The following is a 21871-nucleotide window of genomic DNA, read 5'->3' on the forward strand; positions in this document are numbered from 1 at the left end:
ATTTACTTCCCAACAGTCTTCCACTGTCTGCATCGAAACGCGGGAGACAAGCGATTCATTATAAGGCTCCGGCGGTAATAATCGGTTGCGTTTATCATGGCTGTGACGTTCGTTGGTGGGTTGTGTCGCAGCCTTTTTTTTGCACACAGCGATGAGTCGCACGTTGTCGTCGGTGCGTCAGTTCAACGAGTGAGTGGAAAGTATACAAAAGAAACAAAAATAATCTACCGAGATAAAAACTCTTTTCATTCAACGGTTCTTCCTGTGTGGGGCGATACCGATGGTTCGCTTTTTGAAGTTTTTCGGATCGAAACGCCACCGGAGGACACAAGTCGCTAATAATTTAGCCAAACAACCTAATCAATCAGTGAAACAGGCACCATCAACAACCGAGATGTTTGGTAACGAAGTGTGCAAAACGAACGGAACAGGTTGATTCGTGAGAATCGCACACAACAAAAAGGGAGATACCGATTCATCTGCAAGGTGCCATAACTGTGTCAAAATATGGAAAATATAGGAAATTTTAAAATTGTAATGTAAAATTACTTAGATATACACATTTTTCCTGCAATTTACACAAATTTGACCTCATTATTTAATTAAATGACCTGCGAAAGCTTCCGCCAGGGTGTGCCCACGAACACTCTTGACTTATTAGATCGAAAGCCATTCCTCAGACACGACGGGAAACCTCAGCCAACTTCAATTGATTGCAAATTTCCGTCCGCCTCAGCGCTTCGGGCCCTTTCGCATCGGTCTCATTATTGTAAAAGACATGCACAATTATTTCAAAACCAACCTCATCTCAAACTTTCCACCACATTGACGAAGCGCGCACAAATTACTTCTCCGTTTAGCAGCAGGAAGGACATCGGGTGTAGTCAGTCGTTCATTTCCTCCAATCGATTCATTCACCCTTCCAAACGTTAAAGGGCGGGGGGGGGGGATTTTCTGGGTGTTGGATGGGAAAATGGGTGGTTTGTGGGCGTAAAATTTCCCGTCAGCGAAAATGAGCTTCCAACCGCAGAGCAACCCCCCTCCCCCGCGGAGCGCATTTCATATGTGTGCAACCAACACCGCCACCCGCTTCTGCCATCGCTTTTGATGTGCTTGTGGTAGTGTCCTTCGGGGAAGGAGTGATGCACCCAGCGTTGGTGGGTTCTCGCTGCATTCTCGCTCGGTGAGAAATTTAGCAAGCAAATTTTAACGTCCGGAATTTGTAATTTACCTTCCAACTGAGGGATGGTGATGGAGGGCGACGACGTCCTGCACACACACACCTACAACCGGAAGCTTCATGCGGTACATTTTGCAAACCCAACCATCCGCCCGGTGGCGAGCGAGTGAGAGTTTCGAGTTCGAGGCTCAAAACTTTCTGCACGGTTCAGCGAAATATGTGCGCGCACTCACCCCGGTTTGTATGCAGCAGTTTGTGGCATACTTTTTGGGGTTTGGGGAGAGAGGGTAGGTGGGATTGTGCCACTGGTACAAACCGGCATCGAAACTGTGATTTTGGGGGGACGGTGGGTGGTGCTTCGGTAGTGCATGCCGGAGACAAAGTTAATGACTTAAAATGTAGTTATTTTACTGTTGTCCGCTGTATAATGTGTTTGTATGACTGTGGGCAGATGGTGAATATGGGTCGCGAAGTATTTTGTAATGTTAAATAAATGTATTGTGCCTGAAAGCAGGTTGAAACATTGATATATTAAAAGGGAAAATTCTGAACGTCATCTTGGAATCTGAATCTGCTCCAAATTTTCCATGAAAATATAATATTAATTTGCTGTGCAGGAACCGATACTCAAACAATATCGATCATGTAGCATTTGATAGGTTCATAGTCGTTATGGAACTGATCTAGAACCCATACAGCACTTGAAACTACCTAAAGTAACTGCAAGCAGCAAATCACTTGCACAGAAAAATGTAAAATTTTGTGATTAAAGTGAATTCTTGATTACAAGAGGCGAATGAGGCTAAGATTGGGCTCAAAGTCTCTGTAAAAAAGGTTACAAAAAAGCTCTTAGAACTGCCTCCAAGGGCTTACCGGTGCTGTATTTGATCCTGAACCCACATTGGCAAAGGCTGAACTGTTGGATCTGAATCTAGTATTAAATTCATGCATATCCTCAACTCACATCAACGTTGGAACTAATTCTGATCCCGTCGGGACCTGCAATGATATCTAGATTCACACCAGACCTGAAACTGCTTCCAAAATCACTCATTATAGGTACGGGAGCTGATCCTGAACCTACAAAGGTTGAAGAACTTATCAATTCCTGTATTAGAATTATATCTGGACAGGTCTTACTCAGGATATCTATCTATAAATACTATCAATCATGTAACAAAGCTATTTATACTAAATATTCAACTATTGTGTATGAACCTTAGCGTGAGATCGACAACAGAACTTCAAAGGTCATTAAGCACCACAACACCAAATAACTTTGGATGCTTATCAGTTGATGTATCAGTGGCTTTGTTGTGGCTTGTTATCGATTTTCGAAAACAAGCAATCTCCATATCATTCCTTACAACACTCCACTCTTACAAGAATCTGAAATGAAAAATAGAACACCTTTAAATGCAGTCCATTAGAGCTTCTTCCATCCAATCCTTGCGCCCCATATAAACCACAAACAGTTTTGATAGCTTTCATTTATACCTCATTTGGTATAGAATTCATCTCCAAAGAACGGGAGGCATAGGTTTTTAGCTAAATCGAGCTCGTAATCTGCAAACATTCGCAAATGAATCTCGTATTCTGTTTTGCATTCGATCGATAGAAGAAGTTTGAGACGCACACACCACCAAAACGATGCATCACAATCTGCTGCTGGGAGATAGATGAAAAATTTACCTACCAACTGTTTGGCAATCGATTACATCTCAGCTAGAAAATCCTGTGCCTTTTCCTCCTGCGAGCGCAAAAGGGGTGCTGCAGTGGTAATAGGAGTTTATTTCACCTTCTCCCGGGAGGTGAGCTGCAATCGAAACGCACTCGGTATGTAGCAGAAATGGTTCGCTACGGCACGGTACACTGCACAGCTCGAGTACGATGGCCCTGGGTGCACGAAAATGGATGCGAACGAGGCAACTTTTTCCAACCAATCATCATACCTTGGGCACTTCCTTTCCGCTAGCTCTTCCATCCATCCCCGGGCAGCATCCGAAAAACCCGAGCTGCGATATTGATTTTATTTATTTACCCAAAGTTTTCCGTTTAACTTTCCACCTTCCCCCCTGGGAAGGCGATTACTACGGGCCCTCCCGGGGAAGGGGCGCTGCAGTACGGTACGATGCGCATATTTTTCCATCTGTTTGCTGAAAGTCATCCCGACCCCGGGCTCGTTCGCCGAGCGTATGCCTCAAAGGTATCACAGGCCGACCCAGAACTCTTCTCATATTTCCCCATTACTAATTGCAACCCGAACGGGTGAACGGGGAGGTGCCTGAGGATGGCTTCCCACCCTCCCGATCGGGACCCAGCTGGCGAACATCTTCATTTAACGATCTCCAGACATTGTCGATCTCTGTGGGCCCTCTCACGCTGTACGCAGCGGAAATATGCTGCCATGCTAGTGTGGAATGAATGTGTGCGAGTATCTGTCTGCTTCCCCCCTGAGTTGGGGTGTAAAGTTGTTCGTGAGAGGGAGGTGCAACCCGGTACGAAAGTTATCACTTTTCATTTCATTTTAAATTTTTGCCATGAATCAGAACGCCTCACCATCGTTGCTGCTGAGTTGCAGTTGCGCTGCAAAGGGGATCGAAAAGATACAGTTCGTCGAGCGTGCCTCCAACGCGCCCGCGTGTGGAAGCATGATGATGACCTGTTGGACGAAGCCTGATCGTGGATCCCTGTGTCCTCACACACACACACACACACACACACAATGGCTGGGGCAGGCGGCTGGGTGGCACATAATTTCAATTTCAACACAATATTTGCACCGTCCTGCTGTGACCCCTTGGGTCGGTCGGTCGGTCTATTTGCATTCGGGAAGGGGGCACTGGAAAATGAGAGTGGAAGGGTTTTGTAAATGTTGCTTCATCTCCCTCCCCCAGCACAGCTCCTCAACAGTTGCTTTTACGAGAAAAGTCACGATTTCTCATCCGTACAAACCAACAGACAGACACACAAAGTTTGGGAGAGGAGCATACTTGCCTTTTTGGTTTGTAGCTGCTGCTGCGAGAGAAGAAGGAAGCCTTAGATGAACTGGGCCGGCTATTTGCGGTCGGTAAAATATGCAAATAAAGTTCCCTGCCTACATCGGCACTTTGCTTGACCGGTACGGAGCGTGTGTGTGTGTGTCGAGTAAGGAGATAAGTTTGACTTTCGGATCCCTGCTGGACGTTACCGTCCGTCATGTCCGGGCTGTATAGTACGCCACGGATCAGGCTGACTGCTTCCTGCTCTCCTGCCAAGAAGACACTATCTAGCAGTAGTTCAGGCTGACCCTCCCCACTGTATCACACCCGCTCAGCAAGTAAGCGACGAACTCCCCCGACTGCGCTCACCAAACCAATTTGCTCGACCAACCTGCAAAGCCACAAATTGGTCGTAAAGTTGAGCCGGGACTTTTAATTCGCTAGTCCACCCTAGCTCAACCGTTGACCCATTTGACCCCGCAAGGATTCGAACTTTTGCGCTGAACGTTTTCTCTCTGATGCCGACGCGGCAAAAGAATGTTTGACTCTGTTTGATTTTGCTTCACCCTTACATTTGCCTCTCCCGTGCTCTTAGCTCATGGAAAAATGGTGAGCGCTTTTTATTATTTATTTGCTACCACCGCTGCTAATTGATCATTACACAGTCTTTCGAGATGTAATTATTGAAGGGATAAAATATGTTTTAATAACCCTGCTGGCTGGCTGGCTTGCTGCCTGGCTGCCGTTATGCTGCCCCGGCAGCACTGTAACGTGGCTGCGCTCGCGCCGAAACAGCTCGATTACACTCGACCGCAAAGAAATGAGTGAATAATTTACAACAGATGCTGTCTAAACTTTTTCGGCCCCGCAAAATTGGTAACCATTTATCATTGTGAGGTCGCTGCTCCCCGTTCGCTGCGAGGGGACGACGACGTATGATGGTGGTGGGGGTTTTGCCGGGAATCGCGTTCGCTTTCCGTTCTCGTGCTGTGTAATTTTCTTTATGGTTTCTAAGTTGCGAAATATTTGCGACTTCATCATATGCTGGTTGGTGGTTGCTGTTTATGCGTTAGAGTGTAAAAATTATTTTTAACGTTTTTGTTTATGCCTTTTTTGGGAGAAGTTTCGGTTTGCCGGTAACGTATCGTGTATTGATCCAACCGAAACCATTCAATGTAAAAGCTATCCAAGATCGATGGATGGTTGCTAGTGAGCTTTCTGGTAAACTGATAATCAATACTGCTGTGTAAAGAGTTCTTCGTAACGTTTATTGAACATGTTTCAAATGTGTATTATACACACTACTGAGGGTTTAATGTGTCCGTGAGATTATTAAATAATGTTTGGCAGACTAAGTAGTTTATGTGAAACAATTCAAATATTATAAATATCCAATGAAAGTGTCCCAAATGTCACAAATTATAATTTCATCGACATTTTTACATTTTAAAGCAATGTTATCTGATTTTTTTTTAATTTTTTATCACTTAAAATGACTGTAAAGTTATCTCTTAGACTAAAAAGTACTTTGTAAAATGCCTAAAATCAATGATATTGAATTGATCTTAGCAGCAAAGGACTTGGTTCAGTTAATGATTTCAATCTTTTTTACATTTTTTAAAGCCTTTAAATAGCCTCGTTAGGATCAAAACTAGCGATTTTTGTGAGAAACATCTTTTGTTGAAGAAGATTTCAACTTCTTTGAGCCTTCAAAGGCAACAGCACAACTTAATAAAATAGTTATTTTTCATTTTACATTTATAATTTAAATTGAAGTTTATTCCATAAATGATTAATTTTTTTAAACTCGTCGCTTTAATTTAATCTCCGCTGGTCAAATCAAGAAAGCCTTCTCTTGCCATATGTCTCTAATTTGGTGCATTTGTCCGTTTTCGCACAAGATTCGCCTCTTCCAACATCCATAAAAGGGCGTTAACAAGGGCACCATTCGCCGAATTCGTTAGCTGCGCCCCGTACACCCATTTCGCGAACGGGGTAAAGTTTGATGAAAAATTTGATTAAAATCTGTAACGCTTTCGGACTTCTTCTTCCTGCCTACTTGACTCGACCGACCGGGTTTCGTGCGCCTTTTGCGAGTGCAGTGTATCGTTGGATCCGATTGGATATTTTGCTAGTCGTTTCATCGTACGCACTCCTGCGCCAGTTCGCGCCTCCGCCTCGGACGGCTGGTATCTTGTTATAATTTTATTTTTAATTTCCCATCTTGCCCGGCAATTCATTCCACGGCGAGGGCGCGCTTCGCATCGCAAGCAACAATCGGATTAGGGCGGTTTCGCCATACCCGAACGCACCGAACAACGGTGTCCGGGCGGCAGCGCGTCTTCGCAGAAGGTGTGCTGCTGTTAGTGCCTTTTGCTGCGGTTGATTACATTTCGTGAAGATCCTCCGAGCGAGCAAACATAATCGGTTCTGCGCCGAAAAATTGGGGCTCGCTTTGTCCAATTCCGTTTCCGTCTCCTCTTTTCTTCCTCGCCGAAAACAACAGTTCGACGCTGGAAACTGCTAACGTAACCTTCGTCGCCCTCGACGAAGCGGGGCAGCTTCGGGCATCTATAGATTTACCTCGGTGAGTTGGTTTTTTGTTGTTGTTCGGCTTGCCAATCGCCGGATCGATGGACCCTTTCGACGGTTTGGCTTTGGGTGCAATATTTCTTGCCACAAATCGGCATCCATCCTCCCCGTGTGCTTCGCGCAAAGATTCCCAGCACAAGATAGTCGACGGCAGTGGCAGCGGACCCCGAGACGCAAAGGTCTTGATTCTCAACCCCAGCCGCGAGGTTTAGAGGGGGAGCAATAAATTGGCAACTTAATGAGACAGATGCAGCCCGGTATCGGGCCTCGTAAATCCGGTGCTGCTCAAACTGCTGCGTGAGTGGTGGCCGAAAGTGAAGGGAAGGAAGCACGCCGTCTTTTGTCCGCTCCATCCGTTACCGAGTGATGTTGTGAGGCACTGGACTAAGTTGGACTCTTTTATTATGGTTAGCTGAGAGGTTCTTGTTCCATCTCTCCCTTGAACCTGCAACATTGAACCTCATTCCGCACAAAACCGCTTGTGGCCGCGCTACATAATCGTTAGGCTTACGTTGTTTGCGAAAAAAAAACAGTTTCTCATCGGGCTTTTTGAGCGGTGCGTTTCCGTTCTCTTTTATTTCTCGGTTCCCCGCCATCAAAATACATCATAAATGTAATGAAATTTGTGATCGAGAGCAGGATCCGCATCGCGATGAAATAATGCAAACACTTTATGGCGGTCAGTGCGTTTCGGGGCAACTGATGACTGAACGACTTGAAATGTGTGGGAAACGTTTAAAACCCGGCTCGCGCACTACAGCTGTGTACAACCGAACGCAGCAAGCAAGCAAGTGGATTTGTTTGCAAGTCGGATTTACGGTTTAATGTGCATTGCTGCGTAAAAGGCGGCTTGAATACGGGGGGATTTTGTTCTATAAATTCGGATGCATTCTTGATGCGTTGTAAACCCTGGGAAAGCGATTTGCAAATCGTGAAAAGATTCTCAAATTGCTTGTAGTAAATTTGTTTCATGTGTACTACAATAAGCTGCCACTTTGAAACTCTAAGGAACGATAATTTGATAGCTGCTTTAATTAACTTAAACCCTTTATTGGTATGCACTTGTCGACGTTTAGTCATTATTCCAGTTTTGTTTTATTAATCTGGAGAACATTTATGGTTTCAAACAAATTGCGCCAAACCAAATCATTTGGTACGGAAAACCGACAAACGGAACATACACCTCGTTTTCTTGTAGGAAATAGAACAAACTTCAACAGAAAAGGGAATTGAAAATCAATGTTTTTTCGCAGATTTTTCAATAATATTTGGTTGTTTATTTGGTAATATTTGGTTTGACATTTCTTAGAAATTATTCCAATTGTATTCAATGGCTTATATGACTTTAATCGCAAACAACTTCGGAATGGTCAATAGTAATTGTACCTACCAAAAAAAAAAGGAGAAGAAGTGTTAAAACAGAACAAATCTTCTCAAAACACTAAACCTCTACGCAACAGCACTTCGTCTCCGCACGTACGTTACACAAACATTCTAAAGCCCTGCGCCAGTGCTTTATCGATCGAACTTGCGAATGCTTTCACCAACGGAACCACGGCTCGAAACTTTCAATGGCGTCCCGATAAATCACGTAATTGACAAATGGGAATAAAGGAATTCCAAACCGCATAAAAATAGCCTCCACAGCCATTCTTTCTTCATTCCCCTTTTCGGTAGGCCTTTTCGTCGTTGCGGGGCGGAAGGTGGACCTGCTTCTAGCGCGCCTTAGAACGTCGCGTTTTGGTTTTTGCGGGTGCGCCAAACCCTCCACTCGCTTGAATTATGTTCCCGACCGGTCAAGTGTCATCTAATATGAATCATTTATTTCAATTTCCCCTTCGATTCCCAAGGCGCGTAGCAGCGAGCCTTCTTACGTGAGCGTTCGCACTTGTGGACGTGGCTGCCCGGAAACGGGACGAAAAGGTCGACAGCGAAGGTAAAACCACTACTGAGGAATAGGAAAGAATCGTTGGGGATGGATTTCAAGAAAGGAGTGTGTTTCACTTGCTCGAACGTATCGATTTCGTACCGAGTTTTCCACTTGCTTATATTCAATTGGTTGTTTTTCTTGAGTATCGAGTGCGGTACAATCCATTGGGAGGAAGTTTTTCCTCTGAAAAATTTCGTTACCACCAGTTGTTTCTTTTGTAACCAATTTTCATCGATTTTTATAATCTTTTTTTTTACTTTTTATTATTGGAAAAAATCATCGGTTTTGTCTTCAATTTTTACATCCCAATCGAGATCCTTCTTCAGTACTTACCCTGTTTTAACTAACAGAATCTATCCTTTCACTTATTATTTTTGCAGTGTACCGTACTGAGTAGTGCATCAAAAAAAGGCATCCATTTTTTTTTTTAATAAAATGTAAGACCCATTGTCCCCTCCTACTCTCTCCCCCTTTCAGGTTGTTAGGTTGAATCGGGCAGGAAATGAAAGCATGATGGAAATGCTTTTTACTCATCGATGCGAGATGAATTTCAATGAACGACCCACCCGGCACACAAGTACACGCGCCAAATGCACGGTCGGACGCTTGGGCTTGGGTTCAGTAAAATGCTCACGTTTATAATATTTTTATAGTAGTCATCCGTATAGCATTGCTGGCTTTAACACGCCTCCACGCCAGGGTATGATGAAGGACCGGTGCGGTTTGGAGCAATTGTATTTTTCGCTTTCAAACACACTTGCAATTGAAGTGAATCGTGTACACTAAAACTGATCACTTCCATATATTTTTTTTTGCGTAATGCCCACTCCCCGGCTCCTGGCAATCATTTTTTTAAGGGGCTCATAAAATCCTGAGAACCATTTTCATTTACCAAGTTGCACATTTTCCTTCCCTCGCTGTGCACAGCAACGAAAAGCTAAAAGGTGTGTTTTATAGCTTGTGTGTGTGCGTGTGGCGCACTTGAGTCCATCAATAATGTGAAGTCGGTAGTTAGGCCTGGCTAAAACGCTCCATTTTAGCCAACAGCAGCAGTAGGAATACGCGTACGAAGTGGCATTATATGGCAGCTGCTCCGCGCATTCAATTTGCTTCGTACACTGCTGTGCACCAATTTCCAGTGCTCCAAACACTTACTCGCGGTGTTGATTGTGTTGTTTTTCTGTTGATCACAAAATGAAAGCTTCATAAAAACGGGAAAGCGCAACATTCACGCGCAAGCCCAACATCGATTTTTATTAGTTGGCCCTTTTTTTTTTGGAGTGAAAAGAAGGCATCAGGCATTGCAAAACCCGGTCTCCCAATTCGTGTGAAAATCGTGACGGCTTACTGATGCTATCGATGAGCGACGGCTTCGGGTGGTATGGCGTCCTGCGATTACTGCGCCACCCAACAACTCCCAAAATGCATGCCGCTCGCTGCTGCTGCTGCTGCTCCAATGACATTTCAACCTTACACCTCTTTCCCTGCGCGCGTTCCTTTTCCCTTACTGCACAGCCAATTCAATCACGGCCGGATGTGTCCACGTTTTCCGCGTCCGCGTCAGTCAGCCGGGTCCGCTGTCAGGCAAAATCAATATTTTATGTCACGAGCTGACCTTTTCTGTCGCCGGCCTTTCGGTATGCTCCAGGGAGAATCAACACAGCTAGGGTGTGTGTGTGTGAGTGTGTGCATGTGTGTGAATTCAGCGAGAACTCCGGTGATGGGGGATTTGGAATCGAAAATTCTCTAACAAATTTGACGAAATTTTGGATGCAACGCGATACGATACGGGAACACTGCACACACACACACACACACACGCGGGGTAGGTTCGGGTCGGGACAATTTGCATATTGCAGCCAATGAATCATTCAGCACAACTGCAGTGACCCAGTTGCACAACACCGTGTCACACCGTATATGGAGCCATCCGGACGGTTGTAGGTCTGCATTTGTGTGTGTGTTGAAATTAGGGACAGTAAATATGAAGCTGGAGAATAAATTTCACATGAATTTTATCCCTATTTTAGCACTGCTCATAATTGGTCGGTAGTGTTATTTGTAGGTTATTTAGGCACTTTTGCTAACACCCGTGTACCCTACTTCTTGGAAGATAATATTGCTTGAATTGAAAATTTATTTTCTACCGAGCATTTTTCTCTTTTTTTTGCGGGTAAATATTCCAAAGAATTAGAAGGATATAATCCCTGTACCTTCACTCATCCACCTTATTACCTGCCGCCAGGTGTACACGTTGGTTTGGTGAAGAAAGAAGAGAACCCGCTTGGAGCCCACGAGAGGGGAAATATTAAAATTCTTTCACCAAAAATATTTCCACCCTTCGTAAGAACCGCTTTTTCTCTCCAAAAAAAAAAGTGGAGAGAAATCTGCCCCAAACTGCGTGACTCGACCAAAGAAATTCTTATTAAATTTTTATGTTTGCCTAAACCCTCGCTCGGTGTGCTCCCCCCTTTGTATAGATGGTCCCGGATGAGGCAGAGTGTTTGTAAAAGTAAAAATACCTCTTTGAGGGGTGCAAGTAGCGCTTGGGTTTTTTTTTAGTTTTACAGAAGTATGCAAACCTGCAATTTTTTGTGTTGGAACATGCAAGCAACAAGGAGAGCAAAACATGATCGTTTGGGTCGGTGGGCATTCTTCTGAGGGTTGCAAAATGGACGCAATCGACCTTACCTGGAGGGATAAGATTGTTTTTCCTGCTTCCGTGTGTTCACATTCACTGCATATTTGGGTGTAAAAGCGATCCGGAAATTCCGAGCAGCACGAGGAAAAACTTTAGACTAAGTCATATGATTTTTAAATAGATTTGCAACACTATTGTAATAATTACTTCTATTGCTAAATCAATTGAAATAAATTTTTCTTAGTATTTTTAATTTCTTCTGATTGATTTCCTTAAAACATTTGTCTAAATTCTGTTAAACGGAAATATGCAAGATGCATAGTGAAGGTATGAAATTCAGAGAATTTGGCTTTTATAACCTATTTTAGTTGCATACATGAATAGAATATTCATTGTGATCAATTTTAGCATTTAAACTGATCGGCACCCTCTAACCAATAATCAATTAAATGAAAATTACTAACAAACCGTAACATATCCCTCCTCTATACTATTTTAGTATATTTTTGTTTATACTTAATATCAAAAAACTAAATCTAAGCTACTTTAAGAATGGATAGGCTCTCCAAACAAGTACATATTTAACTCAGAACAGCCCCAGTTTTGTTACCATGGCACCACAAACAATCCAAAAGACAACACACACACCCAGCGCGACGTCACCTGGACAGAATATCGAACGCTTTTCCAGTAATGTATTCCAATTTCGGTTAAGAAACAAAAAAGGAAGATAAAACAATAACAAAACCTTCCTGATATTGTTCCACTATCTTTCCCTTCCGATGTAGTAAAACATATACACACACACATACACACGTAAATACCGGTATCGATAGGATTTTCTTCATAACATTCCCATACCGTCACCCACTGTACCGAGATTCCTTTTCCGTGCGGAGGGGAAATTCCAACAACCGTGCGCTGTGTGTAACGGAGTGTATCCATTTTTCCATTGTGTTTGTGTTGTGTGCTGTCTCTTCTGTCTTACCAAGAGAGAAAGAGAGAGAGATGCCATAAACGTCACCCACCCTAGACGATACATTGCTGTAGTGCTTAGTCTTGCGGGGAATATTTTCACAAGCAGAAATCCTTATCCCAAACCGTTGCCAATGCTGGAAAGGGAACGGGATACGTACGGACGAAGGCACCCTGAAATCACCGGAAGGCACCGTTACCACCCTACAGGTGAATTGTTTCATTTCCATCACGAGTTTGATATTCGATTTTCAATAACTCGGTTGAAGGGTGGCGGGGTGTAGTTCCTTGTGATTGATGACAGCGGCTGATGGGGGAAAACGCCTTCAGCTTTACTGTCGCCGTTAGCGACATTGATATTTGTGCCTCTGCTTTGTTAAAGAGACAGTGTTTTCCGCTTAAAGGCATGGGGAGTGTCGTCAAAAAATCCTATCCACGAACAGGATGAGGATGAGCGCCACCGACCGAACACAGCGCTGACAAATGGCAGTACAACTCTTTTCTCAATAGAACGTTTGTCCTAGTTTCCCTTCGCAGGAAAAGGCAACATTTACTTGCCGGTAGTAGACGCTTATCTCGTACCCTCCAGGCGGGGGGCGTTTCTTTTAAAGCGAACGCCATTGGCATTAAGCCGCTGTTTTTGTTCACGCCTAGGATGTTCAGTTGGAGGTTTCGGATGGCTTGGCTGGATTAAAACCGATGGCATGATTCATAGGGAGATGATTTTGCGCTACTTGCAAGCCGCTTCACAGAATATCTCCCCGTAAGATAAATAGTTCGATTGAATTTTAAAATTCATAACTCCTATCCATGGAGTGGTAAAATTCAATTTAAAAACAGCATAAATTTCCAACCCCGCTTCGAGTGATAAACATACAGTGTATTGGGAAAGTGAGGGGGATTTATGAAGCTTGTTGTGATAGTACGTGCTTCAAGTAAGTGGGCAAAGCGGTTGCAACTTTTAAGCTCGAAGAGAGAACATGAAATATCCATTAAAATTTATTAAAATGGATTTCTGCACCTTGTTTTGGATATTGTATGCGTCTTTATTATGTGTTTCCCTATTTTGCAAGCATTAAAAATTATAGGAAATCGTTTTCAAAACGCCTCTGTCGCGCAAAGAGTCTCTTTTCAAACTACCCAATTTTAATATCCTTCATATGCACACCTTCACTGCATATTCACTGCAGCTGCCTTGCCAGCAACTGCTGCACATACAGTGCATGCTTGAAGCTGCTGCTCCTCGTCAAGCTTCTGCGAACGTAGTGTCCATGTCCGGTCGGGAAAGCGGTAACGAAGAAAATAAACAACTAACCCCGAACAGAACAAACTTTGCTCCAAAATGAACTTCCACCAGACTAGAATGATCCAAGAGACTTCCCCCCTTACTATAACTTTTCCCCATTTTTCCCATCCTAAAAAACAGAAAGGAAAGGATAAGCCCGGCCGGTCGGGTTCGCCGACCGGGTGTTTGAAGAGTTGACCGTGCGAGTTGAAGGCGCTTAGTTTTCTTTCCAGTAGTTTGTGCTGTGCTCAAGAAAAGCGTCTTGGGTAGTACAGTAGTCTCAAGCGCCAAGTCCTGTCTTGTATGAGTCGCCGACCCGCTGTCTATAATTCATGTTGTGTGGAAGAATAATAAATCACACTGCGTTCAATAAAAGTTCCGCTGGCGTTTTTGGAAAGTATACAGCGCACTTCGTTTTGGGGGGAGGGTGGCGTTCGGAATGAAAGTGTCCGTCTTCTTATGGTGCGACAAAATTCACACCATCCGTCTCTCTCTCTCTTTCTCTTTAGCTAACGGGCGAGTTAGATTGGGGAAAAAATGGGTCGCGTCAAATCATTATACTCCACCAGCTTTATAGTTATAGTCCACCGACTGCACCGAGTGCCCCCTAAGTGGCGTGATATACTGGGGCCACTAAACTATTGCACTCTCACTATCACCTACCACCTGATCTTGCTTGCAGCTTAAGGGAAAGAGGGCAGTGGAAAAGGGGGAGAAACGGCACGAAATTGCAATAACTATACATCATCTCGCGTCGCTCGCGCCAAAGGAAGTGAATATGAAAACGCGAGATAAACGAGACACGGCTGGCGCTGGCCCCCGAAATGTGTTTGGGTGTTTGAGTGTGTGTGTGTGTGTGTGTGTGTGTGTGTGTGTGTGTGTGCGAAATTTATTTGCCCACCACATCAGCAACTTTTCTCACCCCAAGTCCCCACACCCGCCCCACAGGGTGTGTGTGCAGGAGGGTGGGGTTTACCGATGGTCAACCGACGGAACCGGAATGATGATAAAATCGTCGATAAAGGAATCGATTTAGTGTAATTTAATAAACGACGGGTCCGGGAGGGGGGGGGAGGGTGCTTTTTAATGGGCGCGCTAAGCAAACCACCAGTTGGGGGGTGAGGGTGTAGTGAAATATGGAGTAAGGAGGGTAATTTTGGGGTAAAATTGGTTTTCTGCGCTTCACTGGTCAAGAATGGCAATGTGTTTGTTTAGGTTTTTGGTGTGCCGCGGGGGTGCCGTTTTGGTTCGCCTCTCTTTTGCTCATTCTCTTTCTTTCTCTCTCTCTCCTGGTCTGGTGCCCTTTTTTAAGCAAAAAAGTTTAAACAAAACGTTGCCGCGGCCGGTGGTTTACGGTTTTGGCGTGGGTTTTACTTTAAATTATGATGCGGCAATGAGCTGGCAGAACGAAACCTGCAGGGTTTCTTAATGAGTTTTATTGGTTTTTTGTTTCTTTTTGCTGGACAATTTGAATGTCTCAATTGATGGTTTGCTTTTCATGTTAATTGGCACTTTCCAACAAGTTCATTGTCACAGAGCTTTGAACTTTATGCACTTTAAAAAGATTGAACGACACAAAAACATTATTTTAGCATTGATTTTTTGACTTGATAGAGCTTATTGTAACAATATTCGATAAAAATATCATAAAAATAGCAAAAAATATATTTAATTAATTCACATTCACATATAGCAACACAAAAAAAAAATACATTTAAATATCCCACTTGCGCTAATGTTCCAATCTTTACCCATCCAAATTACATGGAGTAGTTTAACCGATCTTTTTCTATAATTAAAATTAAAAAAAATATAGGTCATGTGGCAACCACTGGATACATTGAACACAACAGTAGCTGCCTTTTGACGCACAAGCGCGCTCGCTTTCGTTACAAACCAAATCCTCCGTTCTTCTTGCAAACGCCAACCCTCCCGGGGGTGTCCAACACAATCGAATAAGAAATAAAACCAGCAACCGATACCGATTTCCTCAACTCGGCAACATAAAATAATGGGTTAAAGCAAAACCAACTGGCCCAACAACAACAACAACAAAATCGGGCGATAAAAATCCCAGGAATAGAACGGAAATGGTGACCTTGCCCGGCCAGCCGACCGGCTGTTAATGGATAAAGTTATGTTAATTTCTGGCGGGTACGTTTGTTGCTCTTTTTTCTTCTTTCTTTCTCACTCGCTGACAGCAAACATACCCTTTAACGTTCGCAATCGGTTTGCCTAAATCAATCGCACCCGAGCATTTCAATGTGGAAGCGTATCAGCGTTTAACGGCGTTTTTTTCTGGACCAGAGTTCACCCGATTGCCGATTTGCTAATGATCAACAGAAATGACCCGATTCACGAATTTAGGAACTAAAGGGTGTTTGCTTTTGCGCTATCTTTCTCCACTCTTTGGACCACTGGGAACGTTTTTTCGCTAATTGGAAAGCCGACATAAAGAATGGCACATACACTCACACGCCCGTTCGACCGATCCGTCCAGTAGAGCATCATACTCTATCGCAGCATTTGCATTTTGCGGTCGAAATCTGCTGGTGCGAATCTGCCGCGCTCGAAACGAACGTTCGCCATCATCACCATCATCGCCGAACCGCGTTGTCTTCTCTCGTTTCTCTTTCGCTCCCACGAACGGTGGCAGTAGTGGCATAAATTTTGAGCTAATTAGGGATTACATTCATAAGCGGACGTTTATGACCATGTGAACACTAATCGGGTTAAACTTTCGGTGGTTGGTCGTCTCGATCGCCGCTTGCGTTCGCTTGTGTGGGAAGTGGCATGCTTTGGGAGTGTCATTTCTCGAAGATGGTTGACGGAAGATGAAAAATTGTTTGACAAAACAGCAAAAATGAAATGCAAATGCACACAATGATACGAGAAAAGATCCATTTTATGCTCAAACAATGTTGCAACTCTTCCATCGAACCGAACGTCAAATTAACATGCCAACTTCCCTCCTCTCAACGAACTCACACACACACCCTCGTGCCGAAGAAGAAAATTGCCCACGACGAAGAATGTTATTAAATTAAGACCGGCGTGAACGTTGACGATGCTCATCATCATCATCATCATAATCATAGGCACGCCTTGCTATTTTGTGTTGTGTTTAATCTAAACCGCTTGCCTGCCTATGGTTTGATTGTGCTGTTGCTGTTGTTATTTTTTTTATGATTTTACGGTGCCTTTTTCCGGTGCCGGTTTTGCATTATGCTTTCACGGTGGTGGCGTTTTTTCTTTGGTGGGACTAAAAAGCAAAGGGAAAAAACGAATTCTTCTTCTTCTTTTTTGTACGTTGGATGGTTATGCAAATGAGTGCGGGAGCAATTATGTATGCAAATTGCGGTTTCATAATACGCTTATGTTTATCCGTCCCACTTTTCTCCACGCAAAAAAAAAACAAACCGGCTCAAACAACCCAACACTCCGCGCGCGCCTTCGATGGGACAATCTGTGCTGGGAGTCAGGTTTGCAAAGAGAGTTGAGCCACACAAACACAAAAAAGGAAAAAAAATATGCGGGATGGGAAAAAGACACGCTTAAAGTCAATTGTTTTTCGAGGCATAAAATAGAAGTTTTCTGCTTCGGGGGAAGAGGATGTGTTTGAGGTTGATTCTTTTGTACTTCTTCTATTTTTGCGACGCTTGCTAATGGTTTTTCATCGCTTTCAAAATGTTTTGATATCGCAACGGGAAGCAAAATAAGCGTACAGTTCCACTTTACTCCCCGGTATCGATAGCACACAAGCAAGTGGATCATTTTCTATCGCACAGACCTTGCCGGAAGCTGGCACACACAAATCAATCAAACTTTAAACATTGAGGCAAGTATTTTTGTGTTGGAAAATCTCGAGCGCCTGATTTGCATAATTATAAGCTGTTTCTTCGGCGGCCAGTCACCTGAAACGGGCAGAACCGCGCAGGACACCACCTGCGCGAAGGAAACACGACTCTCGCACGGAAGAGAATCAATTTACCTCGCCCAACGCTCAAACTGTTAAAGAAGTTGAAAGGAAAACTTCCTGTTTCGCTCCAAAAATACACGAACCTCAGTCAACTTTCCTCGCAGACTAAGTGAATTTCTGCTTCCTTCATACCAAGTAGCAGCAGAGCACATGATAATCTTACCCAACATCACCAGCACCCCATCCAGGTGCTGCTGTGATTTTGTGAGCTTTTAAAGCTGCTTGCGATGAATCTTTGTCCGGTAAGACAAAGCGCGCTCGAAATAACGGGCGGAAAGTTTCATCTTGCCCTTTTCGTTACTGGGTAGCACTGTGGTACTATTGCTAGAAAGTAAGTTTATCCAGCTATGCTATCTTGCCGAGAATGCTTGCCTTCAACGGTGAGTTTTGTGAGGCTAAATTTTGGCTTCGTTGTAACAGGTTTTGGCGATGCATCGGAGTGGAACTCTTTGATGATGCCTTTTATTGCACTTTTCATGTTGCGGGAAGAAGCGAGAGGCATAGTGCATTTGGCTTTGATGTGCACCCGCCTAAGGATATGATGGATGGTACGGATGAAGTTAGCTGCTCCGAGAAGAGATTCTTAGCTTAAGGAAAATACTTATAAATAGTTTACTTTGCAAAATAATCTCTTCTGTTTTCATATTAAGCTTGTGTTGGTTATAAATGATTTTTTACAAAATCTAAAAAAAGCTTTTCTTCATCATCATCATCGCGAAAACAAACCATTTCCACGGTCCTAAAACAACGCAAACCATCTACCAATACATTGGCCACAACACTTCTTCACTATCGGTTTGTACGGGTCGGTGGTCTCGCTCGTCGGGAACCAATATTGCACGACATCCGATTAATTTCCTGTCCTGCAGGAATCGTTTGCGGGAAAGGAAAACAAATTGACCCAGAAATTAAACGCAAACTCCTTGGCTCGTTTTTGGTCCCGCCGCACAAAACAATCAATTGTACGCAACTACCAATCAACCCACCGCCCGGGTGTGTGTGTGTGCTGTGCATCCAGCTCTGGATGGATGAGCGCTCCTGAACAACAATCTATTATCCCAAAACCGGGACCGGGAGATGGGAAAAATATTAATCAATAAATTTGACCACAATTTGCTGCAACACGCGCGCGCGCTCTCTCCTCCTTTCTGGTGGTACCGGCTGTCCAATTGGCTGGCTGGTTCTGTGTGCGTGCCGGGGGACAGTATCTGGGAAACGGTGGAGGTTGTTTGTACCAAACCATACCATAGGAGGTCTGGGATTCTCTCGGGTGAATTTCATCACCCCCGTGCGGGTGATGCGGGTGCCATTGTTGGCCGGTGTGCCATTATTATTTGACCCCAACCGACCTAACCAGTACCGCTTGTTTTGTGGTATTTGGAGTGGTTTTTTGCAAAAACGAATGCACAGACCCACGCAACAAAAACTCCGTACTTAATTTCCGCCATTGTTTCCTTTCTTGTGTGTGCGAGTGTGTGTGGGATTGGTTGTGGGTGCTGCTACTGTGGGTTGGTGAAATTGGGACAAAATCTGGTTTCTTTATTTTACGGATGATTGACCTATATGGTGGTTATGCTACTGTTGCAAATCCCATTAATCTCTTGCGGTAAATTGGACCCGATGAGCTGTGTTGGAGCAATTGCGATGTTATAGCCGTGTAATCTTGGACTAGCATCGTGATTGGAGCATAGATAATCTGGAAAAGTAAATGGTTATTATTAAGTTTTATTACAATATTGTGTTAAAAAATCCACTTTTTCAGACTATAACCATTTTTAAATAAATGAAATATTATTTTGCATATTCAGCCTTAGTTATTGCTCTTAATCTATCTCATAAAAACTCGAGAAAGTGTGAAAAATACTTCACAAAGCATGAAGAATACTGTTTACAATGGATATGAGTTCTATTGAAGATTAATCTTAGGAGTTCACATACTTTCATTAACAGTCTCTTATTCTTTTTAAGTGATTCATATTTTCGTGGTTGATTTCTTTAAAAAAGATTAGGGTAAATGTACCTATAGTGGTGGTAGAACCAATAGTGGTGGTATTGCACTAAAATGCGGTTCATACGGCAAATTACAAGTAATTAAGTTATTTACGCTAGTGTGAAATGTTTTTTAGCCTTTTACAAAGGGTGTAAAAGTTAAATGGAGCCATTCCGTTACTTAGTGACCGAAAAATCCATTATTTTGTGAAATGTGTCAACATTTATCCAAAATCCTTAGGATTTCATAACGAAACTCATTTTTCTGTTAACGTTCTAAATGACCACATAACCACGCAATTACTAGTTTTTCAACATAACTGTTATGAAATGTTATTGTTTTACTAAAATTATTTGCCTTTTGACCATATTTATGCATTTTTGAGTGTTTTTTTTTACCATAGTGCCATTATAGGTACACAAAACAGGCATGTTCCTATAGTGGTTATAATTATAAAATGAATAAAAACAGGTCGATTTAGATTTTTTCGAGGATAATTTTGACATGTCGTACTGTTTTCACTAAAATAAGCAATAGAAATGAGTTTTATGTAGGTAATTTACCAAAAACAGGCCAAAATTCGCTTATATGGCTGAATGAAAAATCGACTTCAAATCAAGCAAACTCTTCTGAGTATGGGTTGACGACAGGTGTTATTCAGTACTTCAGTCAAAATTTTCATCAACCAAATTCATACATTTTTCACGATCAAATTACGAAAGATATCATTATTATGGCAGTAATCCATGCTATTCATACGAAAACAGCTTCGAAACTAAGTTATATTGATATTATACATTATTTTGAGGCATCCTTGTTTACCACGACTATATGAACACAATACGACGACTATAGGAACCATACCACCATTATAGATACAACGAAGCAGTCACAAAAATATGTATTTTTCCGTAAATTTGATGTATTTCATGATAAAAATGGTTGGGATTGCGTAGATAAAACATATTCCAATTGGTATGTGTTAAAATATTCAGAAATTGTCTTTCCTGACACTTTAAATCCATTAAAACACATCGGCACCACTACAAATTGCACCACTATTGGTATATTTACCCTAAATGAAAATGAATACTTCATCTTATATATAGTTATGAACGGTGTATTGTAACTCATTATAATGTTTTCAATCCTTCGTGGAATCTTGTCTGGAATAACCTGTGAGGGTCAACACACCCTTACAGGTTTAAGATGTTAGTTTGATTAGCTTTAAATAGTTTAGTTTTTATTAAATTGTGAACTTGATTATTCAACTTAATATTTACTTTTGATCTAGATTAGTACCGCAAGAAATGAAAGATTTGGTTTTCCTCATTTCCTTTTTTTTATATATTTTTTTAGTAAACAACATTTCTCAATGCTACGAATATTTCAATTCAAGGCAACCTTATTAGCATGTATTTTACTTTTTTTTTTGTTATAGTTTTCAAGGTTTACAAACACAATTAAAACCATAATTGCTTGATTGGCATACGGCGAACTGTAATCCTTCATTTCTCCTCAGTTGAAAATGTTTGTATTTTACTGTGCTCATCACGCTTCATACGTGAACTGTCCGAAATTTAGAACGTTGTAGCTACACATGTCGGACAGCGTGGTACCCTCTCGTCCCACCAACAGCAGCACAGTCTTATGTGGCCACACACACGAATAAAAACCCATGTTTCGGTGTACATTTCTGAGTGCAGTGCCGGTTTGAAAAAGCTTGCAATTTTACCTTTTTCCAGCAAGGTGGTTTTCTGTCCGGTTTGGCTACGGTTTTAGGCGAAAATTGTAGCAGCAAGCAGCAGCAACACAAACACACACGCCACCAACTTCACTTTGTTGCACACCGAAAACCACATCCCGCGAACCAACTCACTCGCTGGACCTCTAGCCTCAAACCTCCAAAACCACAGACGCTGTGTGTTCGTTGTTTTCAGCGTTGGCTGAGAAATTTCCCCCTTTTACCAGCAACTCATCCACACCAGTGTGGGGTGTGATTGAAATTTTCCATCCCGTGCATCATAGTATGCAGCTCCGTGCAGTGCAAAAATTTGCACCCATGCTGCACCAGGTTGGAATGCATTTTTGGCGCAAAAGTTGTTTGTTACCATGGTAAGCCATGGTCGCCCAACATAAGCGAGCAGGGAGCAAGAACGGAGGTTGCAAACATGGTGCCAGCATCAAATAAGATCCTTACGATGACCGGTGAGCTGTGAGCTGTGAGTGTTTATGTGGAGTGGCACAGGCAAGATAATGTTTTCCCTTACCGACTTATAAACATGTCAAATATTTCTTTACATACCAGTTGACTGCTT

At 42.8% G+C, this 21871-nt stretch overlaps 1 protein-coding gene across 3 annotated transcripts in view; it reads left to right on the forward strand.

The window, feature by feature from the left end:
- The window catches only part of LOC120901466 (discoidin domain-containing receptor tyrosine kinase B), a 245553-nt gene that overhangs the window by 105906 nt on the left and 117776 nt on the right, over positions 1 to 21871 (forward strand). The gene's annotated exons all lie outside the window — the stretch shown is intronic.

The sequence above is a fragment of the Anopheles arabiensis genome, chromosome 3, assembly GCF_016920715.1.
Source record: "Anopheles arabiensis isolate DONGOLA chromosome 3, AaraD3, whole genome shotgun sequence".
Classification (NCBI taxonomy): domain Eukaryota; kingdom Metazoa; phylum Arthropoda; class Insecta; order Diptera; family Culicidae; genus Anopheles; species Anopheles arabiensis.